A 14544-nucleotide genomic window follows, 5' to 3' on the forward strand; every position below is an offset into this window, starting at 1 on the left:
CATCTCACTAATAAACAGATCGAACTGGCACAAAGAGGAGCAAAGTATACAGTGCTGAACATTGAAAAACTGGAAAATTGCCATTTATGGTAGCAGAAAAACCAGCTACAGAATGGATCATTCATGGCAAAATAACTCTGCTGTTGCAACTTTCCATTTTCAATATTGCCTCAAACAGATGCTAGCAGGCAAATGTGAAAGGTTGGGTAAAGAATACATTAAGACAGCCTGGGATTTACCTTACACACATAGATGTTGGAGTGGGGGGCGTGAAGTGTTTCTTAGCGGTACACACTGTGAAAATGTACTGAGCGGTTCACTCATATGTCGGGATATTACTTTACACAGTGCTTGTAACGGTTCTGTGGTAAACCTCTCCTGCCACCTGCAAGGTTCACCAGCCGCTGTGATTAATCTAATATTTGGCCAACTTTCGAATGGGAGTTACCGCATTTTGAATGATCAGAGTTGCTGTGCATGTTGCCAGGAATCCCATATCTGGTAACGGTTAGTGCCAGGGTCACTTGTTGTATGCAAGTTTTGTTCCCCCAAATAGACACAGTCAGGGAGTTGCCTTTATGGCCTTCAATGAACGTCTCTTCTATACGATTCGATACTTTAAGCAGAATGAAAGCCATTCTTTTACAACAAACCGTGCCTTTGACCTCGGACAAAGAAACCTATGATCTACAAATTGCAAGGACTTCGGCTGAGATACAGACTTTAATAAGTGCAAACTGCCCTATACATTTCACACAAATGATGGGACGTATCTTAAACATGTCTGATAAGAGTGGTATTGTGCATGTATTTAGGAGCATCTGTTCAGGACTGTTAACACCTTTTCAAGCAGTCCTCGGAATCATTCCAAACTTGTTGCACTCAGTGTTTGGTGGTCTGCCACTAATTCTAGCACTTGTTGTAGGAATCCTGTTTTAATTCCTACTACAACACTATGGCAATCCAATCCACCGGCGTCACTCCCAATACCTTGGAGAAAGCTCTCCTAGAACGGAAGTGTTGTGAGCGCATAGTACAACTTTTGGGCTTACCTCATCTACGAGAATTAAATACAACATGGTTTCTGTCATTCAGACCAATCTGGCAAGATTGCATCTTACCTGTTCTATGCTGCCTGCTTTGCTTTGCTGCATGTCTAACACTCCCATCAGTCTTGCCAATGGATATCGATAATCTGCTGGACCCGATAACGGCCTATGCGCTGTGTTGTCCCCAGAGGCTACCAATCCTGATGACGGCATTCGTTGAGATCTCACAGACCAAAATGATACTGCTGAAGTTTGAGATGGACAGGCCCACAGGTAACATCGGAAACGGACCTTGCTACTGGTGATGCTTCAGATCTATATGCAGTTAATCATCTAAACGAGGTATTCCAACTGTCACCGACATCAGTAGATGATCTGTTGTCTACAAAAGTAGAGGATTTCATGTTTTCACCAGACCCATACACTGACTTTCATTCGGTTAACAGTGTACCGGGACAGCTATGAATTTGGCCTTCATTTTTCAAAAACTATTTCAAACCTTGGAACTTTTTCTAAAAATGTATTATTGTTTTTTGTTTATTTGACCTTTTTTGGCAAAGTAATATGCTTACAGTAGAGCTATTCATGGAGAACAGACTTCTTTGAACTCTTCTAGGAACACATTGTCACCTTTATTCACCACAATTTCATTTATGTACCATGACATGAAATGGCTTTTGAGAATTTCTCATATAATATGTACCATTTCATCATATGTATATATTAATGTTCATTCATTTAGCATTTTCTGTAAACATATTCTTAGAATGAATCACTGTTTTAATATGTACAGCACCTTTGCATTTCATGTCTGGCAAAAGTTTTATTTTAGTATGCTTTTACTAATGTTTTTAGCAACATATGATACTTAATTTTAAATGTTTAGCATTTTATTGTTTAGTATTTAGTACTATTGTTCATTCGTTAGTGTCGTGGGTGTTGTGTTTCGGTTTAGATGTCCGTACATAGGTTTTCCCGATACATGTCCTTATATAGGCACAATTTGCATTGTCGTTATATAGGCACACGATCCCAGCCCTTATTTAGGCATTAGCCATGTTCTCCAAATATGGCATGGTCACCTACATCTGTCCACCCCAACGTCACAATGAGTTATTAGAAACCAGACCCTTAAGCCATTGGGACTTTCCCTAACCTAGGACCATTGATTTATCCAAGAACTCATCTATTATGCATGAACTGCTATTCCTTAAGGGTTCATTCATGACGTCTTCCTCTGCCCGACTTTACATCAAGGCAAACATTCCTAAGCACCTTCCAAGTATAAATATACCTTCCCTTACCATGGCAAGCTACGGCACGGCTCGGCTGCAAGACGTGATACTGCTCGCCACGGCAAGTTCGGAAGAGACCGTATCCCGGCCTGGCGCACTGACCAGATGCTGTCATCCCTGCTCGCAGAGTATCCAGCTTCCAGTGTTCTGACACCATTCGCGGGTTGTTAGAGTTTGAGACCCGGAGAGAGATTCTCACCTCTCTAATTCTAAGGTATGGAGCTGACTAGAACCTAGAGGGACTCTTGGCATACCAAACTATAGCTTACCAAAATATAGAGTACCGCACCTACTTCTTACCTTGCACTACACTTAGGTTAGGTAGACTGGGGTAGAACTAGTTAGAAGCATCGGACAAGTATCCACATTTTAGCCTGTGTTATTTATGTATATGAATATGTGTCATAACTAAAAGACAATGCTATTGCAGTATTATATCTTTATACTGATCACGCTATATGCAATATATCTCGCATACTTTCTTACGATTGTAACAGCTTATATCTCTTACACGAGAAACAAGAGTGTTCAATAAATCCTTTTATTGAAACGCTTGTCTATCTCTTCTGTGTAACTCTGAAGAACCTAAGCATGCGCGATTGACTGAGTGAAACTGTTATCTATTGTTTCCACGATTGTGAGACATGTTCCGATTCTAATGGGAAAAAAAGTTGTCATGTTTATGCGGTTGCCAGAAACGACTCCCTTCTTGTTTCACAAGGAGTTTCTAGTGGCTTCTTAGTTAGCTGGCACACAAAGTAATTACGTTTAATGTACTTGATAGGGGCATACTGACCTCAGTCCTATGCCAAAACTATAGTGTATTTTATTTCAATGCGCAGAGCCTATTAGGGAAATTGGAACTACACTACACCGCTGCGCGGTTGCAGCATTGTGACCTTTATGGGACTGGAAAGAACCCCTAGAGCGCTGACCTAAGAGGCGGGTCCGCTCTTACAGGCGGGCACCGTAGTCACGCAATTAGCAGCAGAGGAATTGCCAGAAAACAACATTAAGGTGAGATACAATTTTAAAAGTGAAAACAAATTTTAAAACGAGGTAAAAGCAATTTTGGCAGCATCTCGCGCTTCAACAGTGTGAGTAGCATTAGCTGCTCATCACCCACTGCGCGGTCGCAGCATTGTGATCTTTATGGGGCCTGAAAGAAGCACTATAGCGCTGACCTAAGAGGCGGGCTCCCTCTTACAGGCAGGCACTGCGGTCATGCAATTAGCAGCAGAGAAATTGTCGGAAAACAACATTAAGGTGAGTTACAATTTTAAAAGTGAAAACAAGTTCAAAAATGAGTTAAAAGCAATTTTGGCAGTACCTCGCACTCCAACAGGAATCTCCTTGCTGGCTGATGACAGCTGGTGGAACAGGAACCTCTTGGAATGCTGAAAGGAAGCCAACCACGGGCATGAGCAAGGCTGGTCTATTTATAGGGACAGGTGTTTGCAAACATGAGGCAAACCCCGCCCCTATACATGCTGGAACGCGAGGCTTGCCACGAGGAAAGAGCAATGCAGAAAACAACAAGCATTGCTACCTACAACATACAAGAGCTGCTAAAACCAAGGGTATTTAGGCTGTGCACAAACACTGCTCCTGCAGGCGAATGAAGAAGCAGCATTTATGGGGCGGGGATATACACATGGGCAGCCAAGGAGCCCAACGGGTGGGCACAAATAAAGCATGGCGGACTCTGGGACCGGCTTACTTCCCTGACAGTCAGGGCCAAAACACTATCTACACAGTGGTTGGTTCGGTGATGCTCTCAGTGGTGAAGCAAGCACTCAAAAACCTAGCATTGAGGTACCTTTGTATGAAGCGGACCGACCTACATAAATGAAAGGACAAAAAATCACAATCAAGTAAATCATAATTGATCACATGAAAATAGACAATACAGCCTCTTAGGTAAAAACATGCCAAATCTCATGCATGGGTGGTTAGTGTAACTAAAACAGTTTCTAGCCGTGTAAAAACAAAGAACCAAAATGTAACAAACGTGAAACACAATAAAGTACTGAGGTGAAGGTGGTGGAAAACCAACCACTGGTTATTGCAGCATAAAACTCACCCAATGTGGGTGGTAGAAAGACTCCGTTGAATTACAGGCACAGGGTGTACGTTACAATAGTTAACATCATAATGATTAACCAGGACCCCATGGGTGTCTTGACGACCCGCATCACCTTTATGCTGCTCACTGCAGAGACAGAGGGGTGGGTCAGTCAAAAGAAGGCTTACTTTTTGGTGAAGAAGGAACTTAAAACCCCATACTTCTACATCCTTCCAAAAATCCATAAAAACCAGACCTCCTCCAACCAGACGTCCAATTGTCTCTGGTAGTTTCTACTAGATAAGGCGTTACTGTCATATATTCTGCCAAAATCTAGAAATCCGAAAATGGATTGCAAACCCTTCAGAGTCTTTGAAGGTTGGAGCAGTGCGCATTTTTCAAAAACGTTGGCTGCCAGTCTCTTGCCTTCACTGGATCGCTCATATCCCAAAAAAAGGACATTGAGATGGGCTATTTTCGATTTCTTGAAATTAAATTTGTAGCCCAAACTGGCGAATCCCACAATTATGTTATTCATCCTGCACAAGTGTTCAAGTAATTTATCATCCTTCAGATAGATGTCATCTACATAGGACACTGCCTCCTCTTCGCATGTTTGTAATAATTCTGACACTATTTCCGAGAATAGCCCAGCTGTTTTTATACTGTTGGGGCCAACAACAACATTTTTGCTGAGTGCCTCGGGCAGAGAATACTGTCAAATATCTGCTTTCTGGAGCTATATTTTGGCAGAATAATCTATATTAGATATCTAATGTCATTATATTTTTCTTCCGCACAATGTTATTCACTATGTGTGTTATGAACTGCAAATGTTCATGTGCAAGTGTTTAAGTGACGGTACTCTAAAACTAGATGATATGAATTGTCTGGTTTCATTACAAGAAACAAAAGATTATTCATTGGGGAGGTGCAAGTCTCAATCACACCTTGGTATTCAAGTTGGTCTAAGATTTCTTTGACCTGTCTTTTTGCTCGTTTTTGATTGTGTACTGTCTCTGTGGATTTTGAGTAGATTTTAATGGGATTTCGTAGTGAGTAGACATCACGTCCTACCCTACATGCTATCACAAATTCTGGCGGCCATTCTTTTTCTGCTAATATCCAAGTGTTAAATTCTCCCAAAAGATGCACTTAACTTTTCTTGAGATGTCCCCCTCTATTTGGAGTGTAATTTTGTGTAGTCTATGTGGGACACTCCCTCTTGTATCAGGTGTTTCCACCGTGATATGTTCATTCAATAATGCTTTCACCAGAAAATCCTTCAGGTTCTGGTGAGCAATTGTTACTTCTGTCACGCTGTCTAGCATCGTCAGAGCCCATTCCCTGTTCAGAAGCTGAGTACTCAGTAACATGGGCATGTCTAATTTTTAAGCCAGCTACTTTCTTCTTTTTGAATTGGGGGGTGTGCTTTAGGTTGAACTTCCTGTTTGGTAATGTAATCTGAATTACGATGGGTTTCCCTTTTCTCTCTTGGACGATTTTCTAGTTTTTTTTCGGATCGCCCGCCTCTCACTGAGTTGTTCGATAAACCCTGGAAGGAACTAAAGGAATGCGTATTAATGTCCTGATACTTGTCAGGTTTCCTAATATTTTTACGATTCCTAAGGTTATACTTCTTTTCAGAGGACATCACTTTGGGGAGACCCACCCTTTGATCATGAATTCCTTTCTGTAATATTATTTTTAGATTGTTGGTTATCCCATTTCTTTTTAGAAGAAGATGGTGCTTGCTTCGAGTGGTCCTTGTTGGGACTACCCACTATTTGTGGCTTCCCTGGTTTGGCTGGTGCGGCATAGGTTTCTTTGATAATATTTGGTAATTCTCGGTACAGGAGCTTATTCCCTTAGGCAGTGATGTTTCGCCACAGCGGCAGCCTCCCCCTTTATGTTGCTCAGCATTATTGCAGAGACTTGGGCAAAATTAACCATCCGTTCATCCCCAAGTCCAGAGCAGGTCCTGCCCGTACTCATTCTGTATTAGTTTCAATATCTCTGGAACGAATGCTATGGAAGTGGTACTGTGTATTCTAATGTTGACGGCAGCAAAGATTGTTCCCCAAGTGGTACAATCCTCAATCGAGGGAACCATTTCCATTGGCAAGCAAATGGTTAGCGTTCTATGTTTTTCCTGCTGATACGTATAGGGAAATACTGCTTCCAGCTGTGCAATGTGTTGTGCTATCCAGAACGGAATTTGTCCAGTTTGGAGGGGATGGTCCCCATCACTGACTTTACTGTCTGTGGGTTAATCATAGGTGTGGTCTGATGTGGACCTACTGGAGCATGTCTCAGAGGTTGGACTGTTAATGTTCGCATGACAAACTGGACAATATGTCTGTATAGCCTGATTTAGCAGCCTATTACCATGGAACACGGGACCGACCGCCGAAGTTGCGGCGGTCCCGCCATGCAAATTAGGATGCGCCCACCATATTGGCGGATGCATCCTCGACATCAACATTGTGGCGGGCGGTGCTGTACGCAGCACCCGCCGCATAGTTAATGCCCATGTTGTGCATTGCCATGCACAACGTGACAGGCACCGCGCGAGGCCTGCCACCTTGTCCATGGCACTGATGGGGGGTACCATGAGTACCCCCCAGTGCAGCCACCCACAACCCCCACCCTCTGGGGGCCCGCAATGAGCCCCGTGGAGATTTCCTGCATGCCTTTCCATGGCAGAGTCTGCGCCATGGAAAGGCATGCATCCTAATATGGATATTGAGTCCCTTTTCCGCCCAGCTGACAATCCGAGCAGCAGAAAAGCGGGAGATGGTCTTCTTATCCGCCTTGGTGCCCCCACCATACTAATATGGATGGGGTGAATCAGGGACATTTGACGGGCGGATTGCCACCACCGGGCCGGAGAAGTCCACCACCTACCCCGCCGTGGTGATCCGCCCGATATCATAATGGGCCCCTATGTCTTTATATGTTGTAAGGACTTCATCCACTGGTGGTGTATCTATCTCTGGATGTGGAGTGCATGTCGCTAAGACCGGCCCGGTTGCTCCTTCTATGCTGAGTAGACCGAGTCTCACAACAGATGTTGTGTGTGGGAGGGCACCTTTAAATCAGTTTCTGTGTTGCTGGTAAGTTAACGGGACATCAATATCTTTGTATGGAATATATTCTTCTGGTGATTCAACGACAATTTATGTGCGAAACTATTTAGTCACTAGATCTGTAGGTGGGAACTGAAACCAAGAATAGAATACCTCTCATCCGAACACCTCGTATGCCTCAATCACCAAGGTAACGCAACCACCTGTTAAGGGTACGCTGTTTTCTAACAATTTTATTGTTACTGCATTTCTGCAGTGGTCTGTAATGTTGAGAGCGTTTGAATTTGTCTTCCCCCGAGCCCGAACCACAACTTGTGGACTCAGTCATTCTCAGGCGAATAAAAAAGTTCTAGTAACTAATGGTTTTGCACAATGTGGGAACCTTTTGTCCTTATAAGCTTGTTAAACCTTCAGCCAATACACAGGGTATATCTGCTCAGCTGAGGCGGATCTCCCTTCCCACTGCAGACATCTCTGAAAAGTGTGAGTAGGGCTTTTTGAGAAAGCACGACTGAACTACTCAGATTTTCACTGTTAATATAAGAATCAAACCAACGTTGGCGGTGCCATGTCATGTAGTTCCCAGGAGTCCCCAGGACCTGCGCGTTTTGGATGACCTAAACTGAGGGTTTGGTGTACAAACAGACTCCGGACACCCCCACAGGATATGTCAGCCGTTAGACAAGCTAGCTCTACAGGGGTGTATGTCGTTACAACGCATACTTTTACAATGCATACCTTTACAACGCATTTTTTACACCGCAACATCCATTACAACGCATTCCATTACAACACATGCCATTACAACAAATTCTTTGAAACTACCTTTACAACGCATTCCACTACAACGCATACTACATTTAGAACGCATACCATTACAACGCATACCATTACATTGCATGTATGGTAAGTATTGGATAGTGTAGGGGTAACAATTACTATTTTAACTCCAGGGGGTGCAACAGTAGGGTAAGTATTGGATAGTGTAGGGGTAAAAATTACTATTCTAACTCCAGGGGGTGCAACAGTAGGGTAAGTGTTGGATAGTGTTGTTTGCGTTGTAATAACTGCGTTGTAATGGCATGCGTTGTAGTGGTATGCCTTGTAGTGACATGCGATGTAATGGTTGCGTTGTAAAGGTATGCGTTGTAATGGATGTTGTGTTGTAAAAGTTTCGTTGTAAAGGTAGTGCGTTGTAAAAGTTGCATTGTAAGTGTTGTTTCCCGCTCTACAGTGCCACCACCACCCCCCTGTATTCTACCGTGGTGTAGATAGTTTCTAGCAACCACTGTACATAACAACCCTGATTCCTCAGGATCAGGGAAAACAGTACAGTACCTTTCGATCAGTCACTCGAGCTTGCTTATTCTCAGGAAATACACAAGATAGCGATTGGGAAATTTTCAATAAGTATTCATTATTGCAGCGACAGTCTTATCTAAAACATATTTGCAGCGACAATCAGGAGACAGAAGCATACAAAAGAAATTGCAAGTGATATTATGGTAAACAGTAGATACATTTCTACCACAGTGCTAAGAAGATGAACATAAACAGTTCAGATAAAACAGTAGAATTTGCTTACTCCTATGATGCATGCCCTACGTATGTACCTAGCCTGGATATGTAGGTGTAGCATGTATATATGCATATGTGTAATTAGCTAAGAATCCCCTAGGGAAGCTCCAACCCCCTCACCTGATGGTAGAGGACGAAGGACCACGTCCCTGCTCCGAGGATGATACCCAGCAAGGGATGTCAGACCACTGCTTGTCGAAGATTCAGCATGCAGGACCCCGTGTCAGCTTGGAAGGAATTATCCTCTAATTTCCAGGGGGAATAAGGTCTTGTATACTAGAGGGTTTCTTCTAGAATCATAAATGTTTTCCAAACAATCATAAATGTTTATCAAAACAATGTGATCATGTACAGCAGGCTTGTTGGCCAAGGATGAAAAAAGTGGTGACCCTTATACAGAGCAAATATGCCGTGCCTGGGGACATGTTTATGTAATTCATCTACAGCGTTAATATGATAATATACCAAGAGCTTGTTTACGAAAAGGCAGCGTTAAATACTAGGTAAAAGGTTACCCTACAGAACCGTTATTGTCGTTTGGTTGAGACAATATATGTAAAAAGGGACATACATGACAGGACTAGCCTAACAAACATGACAAGGTAAGTAACTTGTTCATCTGATAGAGATTTCTAACCACAGATTCCTCCTCTTAGAATAGATAGACAAGCAATAGCCAAAAAATACCTCCCCTGATGTGCGTCAGCAAACACAATTTTAAACCAGAAAGTCATGCAGGACTGATTGGGCAAAGTGCCCCTTCCAGTGGACATGACTGTCCACACAATAGTGCTTGGTGAACACGTGCAACGTAGCCTACGTCGCAGCCTGGCAGATGTGCAGGACTGGAAGATTGACGCCATAATAAGTACAGAGCAGTGGTAGTGGTGTTTCTTCTGATGTCGATGAAAACAGTGGGAAGGTGAATTCATCAAAGGATTCTGTTAGCGCAATGATGCCTCTTAGCCTTAGATCACAGAACACTAATGGCATGAAAAGTAAATTGGACACCAATAAATGGTGTAATTACATCTGTACTACAGATCTATTGTGTTTTGGCATACTGGAAACTACACCATCAATGGATACACTGCTATTATTAGCCCTGCGATACCATCAGCCATGGGCATGCTAAGAGTGGTTTGTCTTTCCTGGTTTCAATTATGGCCATGTGATCACTAAACAACCTTTATTAACTCTCCCTTTTTCCAATTGGTCTTACTTAAGGCAAACCTAGAGACTATCTATTGTCCTGATACATTTTTATAATAATGTTTTTAGTAACAAACGTTGTGAGGTTGAATGTTCACTTGAACAAAGAACTAAAAACTTTTATAAAGGATATTGTTGGAGAGTGGGCACTTATCTAGGCAGGAGACTTTAATATTAACCCCTGTGTGCATTCAATCTCTGGTATATGTAGTCATGTATACATCAAAGACAATAATCTGACACACTTTTCCCATAATATTTATGGGATAGTTTGAACTTATTGTTATATAAGTACAACCTAGAATTCTTGACTCAGAGTGGGATCACTCCCTTGACTACCTTTAGTGGAAACAACAGTAGTTCATGTATTGTTCATATCCTACTGTTAGCAAACAGAGAAAATCTATCCAGTACACTTGTTGTAGATACCTCTTGCTATAGCGATCACTTCCCACTTACACTCACAGTAGTATTGCCAACTCAGTTTCAAGAAGTGTCCCAGATGTGTACTCCAGTTGGCATAGCCAAAAAAATGAGATTAGTCTGAAATATTTAGGGTCTAATATATCAGTATTTTTAGAAAAGTTGGTAAACAGCCATATGGATGATTTTAATGTTTGTGCGGAAACTGATCCCTTGCCCGATGAAGTTGTCTCAGGCTTCAGCAGGTGTTCTTTAGCCATAGTGGATAATTTAAAGAAGGCTAACTTTTGAAAATAGGTACAATGTACTGGTTGGTTTGATCAACACTGTACCCAAGCTAATCATAAACTAAGAAAGGCCCTTCAAAGATCACAAAGAGATAGAGAGGAAATTAAGTTTCTTAGGATGAATTACAAGTAAGCTTTATCACAACGCAAGATTCTGTTGATGCAACAATCCTGGGAAGGGTTTGGAACTGGCAGCATGCACTAAAGACAGTAGTCTATTCTGGAAAATTATAAACTCCCATTTCTTGTCAGATAGTGCAGACCCTAAAGTAGAAGTCTTATTTGCTCCGTCAATCTGGATCGGATATTTTGAAGGTATCTTTAATCCCAGTTTGGACCATTCGGCAACATCCCAGAGTGAAACAACTGGTTTGATTTTGACACCTCTACAACTTATTACACTGGTGGCGGTGGTTGCAGCTATAGAAATGTCTAGTGCTTTGAAAGCCCCCCCGCCGTTATGGGGTTTCAGCTGATGCATTTAAGGCTAATATTGAACTATAATACTATAATCAAACAACAAGAGAGTAAGGGTATAAGTATTCACTCTCTTACCCCTAGTCTTAATATTGATAAACAACAAGAGAGTGAAACAACTGAAAAGTAGGAAACCTCGCAAAAATAATGTGAGGTACAGACAAGAAACAACCAAAGAAGAAGTGGTGAAGCAAACACACAGAATGATAGTTAGAAAGAACCCTCACTCACCAACCTAGTGGTGACATGCTTCATCATTGGGTTCCCACTGGAAGGACCTAGCGTCCTCCCAGTGTGCTACAACACCTGTTTACAGCGGAGCTGGTTCTTGTGCGTGTTGAGGTGATAAGAAAAACCCAATTGTGCTCGGTGAAATGCAAAAAAGGGGGGAAAAAAAGAATAAAAAATGCTAGGTTGTGACTGTCAACTATTTTATTAATAGTCCAACCAGCACTGGTTAAAAACAAGTGATGAGTGGAATCATAGGGAAAGTCTCAGTAAATGGAGACCCCTAGTCCTCAATAGATATTAAACAAATTTGGTCAACATGTTTCTGCTAACGGAGCCCGAGTCGCTCAGCATTCATCAGGACCAGTAGTGTAATCCCCCTGGCGGTCTGCGCCGGGGGATTGAACTATGTCTTTAATGCTGTAGGCCTTGGGCCCATTCCTCAAACCTGTACCAACTCTATCATTATCCTCATATTCAAAAAATGAGTTGGGGGAAGGTAGGTGTTACCGCCCGATATCCCTTCTGGACTCCTCTGCAAAAATGATGCGGAGGTTTGTCTTGTACCGATTAGATGACTGGATGGTGAAGAATCATGTGCTGCCTGCTGCACAATATGGCTTTAAAAGGACATAGGGACCATGGAGCTTTCCCCCACATGCATCATCCCGGGTGTTTGCGAATTCTAAATTGCGAAAAATAGCGAATCGCAATTTAGAATTCTCAAAATGGGATGCATGAATATTTTCGGTAAATTTATGCGATTCGGTAAAAATCGCAATTTTTACCGAATCGCATAAATTACCGAAATACAATTTGCGAATTCGCTATTCCCATTGGTTCCTATGGGCCAAAAGCATAGGAAGCAATGGGAAGGCATTAGCAAATTGCGATTTTCACTTTGAAAATCGCAATTTGTTAATGCATTTCATGGGTGCAGGGGGGGGTCCAAAGGACCCCCCCATGCACCCCTGAAATGTATTTTTCGCATCATGTTTCACACACACATGTCCTAAGGACATGTGTGTCCGTAACATGAATGTTGAAAAAAATGCATTGTCAGCATTTTAAACACTTTTTGCAAATTTACCGAGTGGTTCAACCACTCGGTAAATTTGACCCCCTAATTGCGATTTCGCAATTTTAAAAGTAATCATGCATTGCTTTTAAGAAATCGCAAATTTGCGATTTCTTAAAAGCAATCGCATTTTTAGAAATCGCAAAAATGTTGCGATTTCTAAAAATGCTTGATGCATTCCAAAAAGCATTTTTGGAATCGCAAACGGCCGATTTTAAGGAATCGCACCGTTTGCGACTCCAAAAATGCTTGATGCATGTGGGGGAATGAGTTCATCTCCATCTTATAGTTAGCTCATTTACATTGGGAAAGCAGGGTTTTATCCATCTCTGCTTCGCAGATCTATCTAGTGCTTTTGATTTAGTGAATCACACTACCCTATGGAAGACCTTGAATGAAATTGATGTTCCTATTGATATTGTTACCCATCTATCCCAGAAGTATTCTTCGATGACCTCACTTATAAGATTTGGGCTGGAAGGAGAGTGCACCCCCAGATTTAGCATTAAAAGAGGTATAAGATGGGTACCTTTTAGCCCCCGATCGTTTTTCCCTTTATGTGAATATGGTTTATAAGGAGCTTCACAAGCAAGACGCTGATGTAGCAAGTATCGGATCCTGACCCACCCCAGTGCTCCTATATGCGGAAGACGGGTGTTACTGTCTAGACCTGCTAACGGTCTTCAAAAACTGATCAATAGCTTTGTCACATATATGGAGCACAAAGACCTTAAACTAAACTTGTCTAAGACCTCTTTTTACTATGGTGTGTGAAGAAGCAGTCTCAAAAAGAAATCACATTTTGTTAGGGATCACAAACTATTAGAAGTACAAAACTTCTCTTGTTTGTGCGTTCTCTTTTCAAGTTCTGGTTGCTGGAATTCTGACTTAGAACTAGCAAAGTTAATATTCACTAGATTGATCGAGGCCTTGTTTAGGTTTGCAAGCAAAGTTGGCAATAAACCTATCCATGAAATGATGCAACTCTACAGGAGTAAATGCATTCCAACTGCCACTTACGGAGCAATTCTCTAGGGTATGAGGGAGTATAATATTTTGCAATTGCAATGCTAGGCTCCTCGTTGTTCCACATACTACACCTACTATTATCACTCATAGCGAAATAAGCATAACTTTTCTGGAGGATTTAATTCATTTGAGCATGATAAGGAGTAAACAATGCACAAAATTCTCAAGAGAAGTAATTAATGATTGCATTGCTCTGAGCACTGTAATGAAATTCCATGGCTGGTTCATGTTAATAGGCTAATTAAGGAAATTGATTATAACTTTCAGATCAAGAGCCCAGCGAGCATATTACAGTTTGGTAAGAAAGAACTTAGGGCTAGATGTAGGTAATTTGGATTTACCGATTCATGAATACCGAATTTTACCGATTCTGTATTTATTTATGAATCGGTAAATCCAATTTAGGTAATAATTCGGTAAAAAATACTGAATCGGTAGGATTTGGTATTTACAGAATCGGTATTTACCGATTCAGTATTTGCCATTGATTTCCATGGGCCTGGAGGCCCATAGGAATGAATGTCAATTACTGAATCGGTAATTACCGATTCGGTAAATACCAAAAAATTCAAGGGTGGCAGGTTGTCACTTTGACACCCTGTTGCACCCCTGATTAGTGCTTGTGTGCCATGTGGCACACATACATTCCTAAGGGCATGTATGTGTGCCACATGGCACAGGTGTAAATGCACATATTTGCATTTACATAGGAATTCGTTATTTACCACCAACTA

This window comes from Lissotriton vulgaris, chromosome 3_1, assembly GCF_964263255.1.
Source record: "Lissotriton vulgaris chromosome 3_1, aLisVul1.2, whole genome shotgun sequence".
Taxonomy (NCBI): Eukaryota; Metazoa; Chordata; class Amphibia; order Caudata; family Salamandridae; genus Lissotriton; species Lissotriton vulgaris.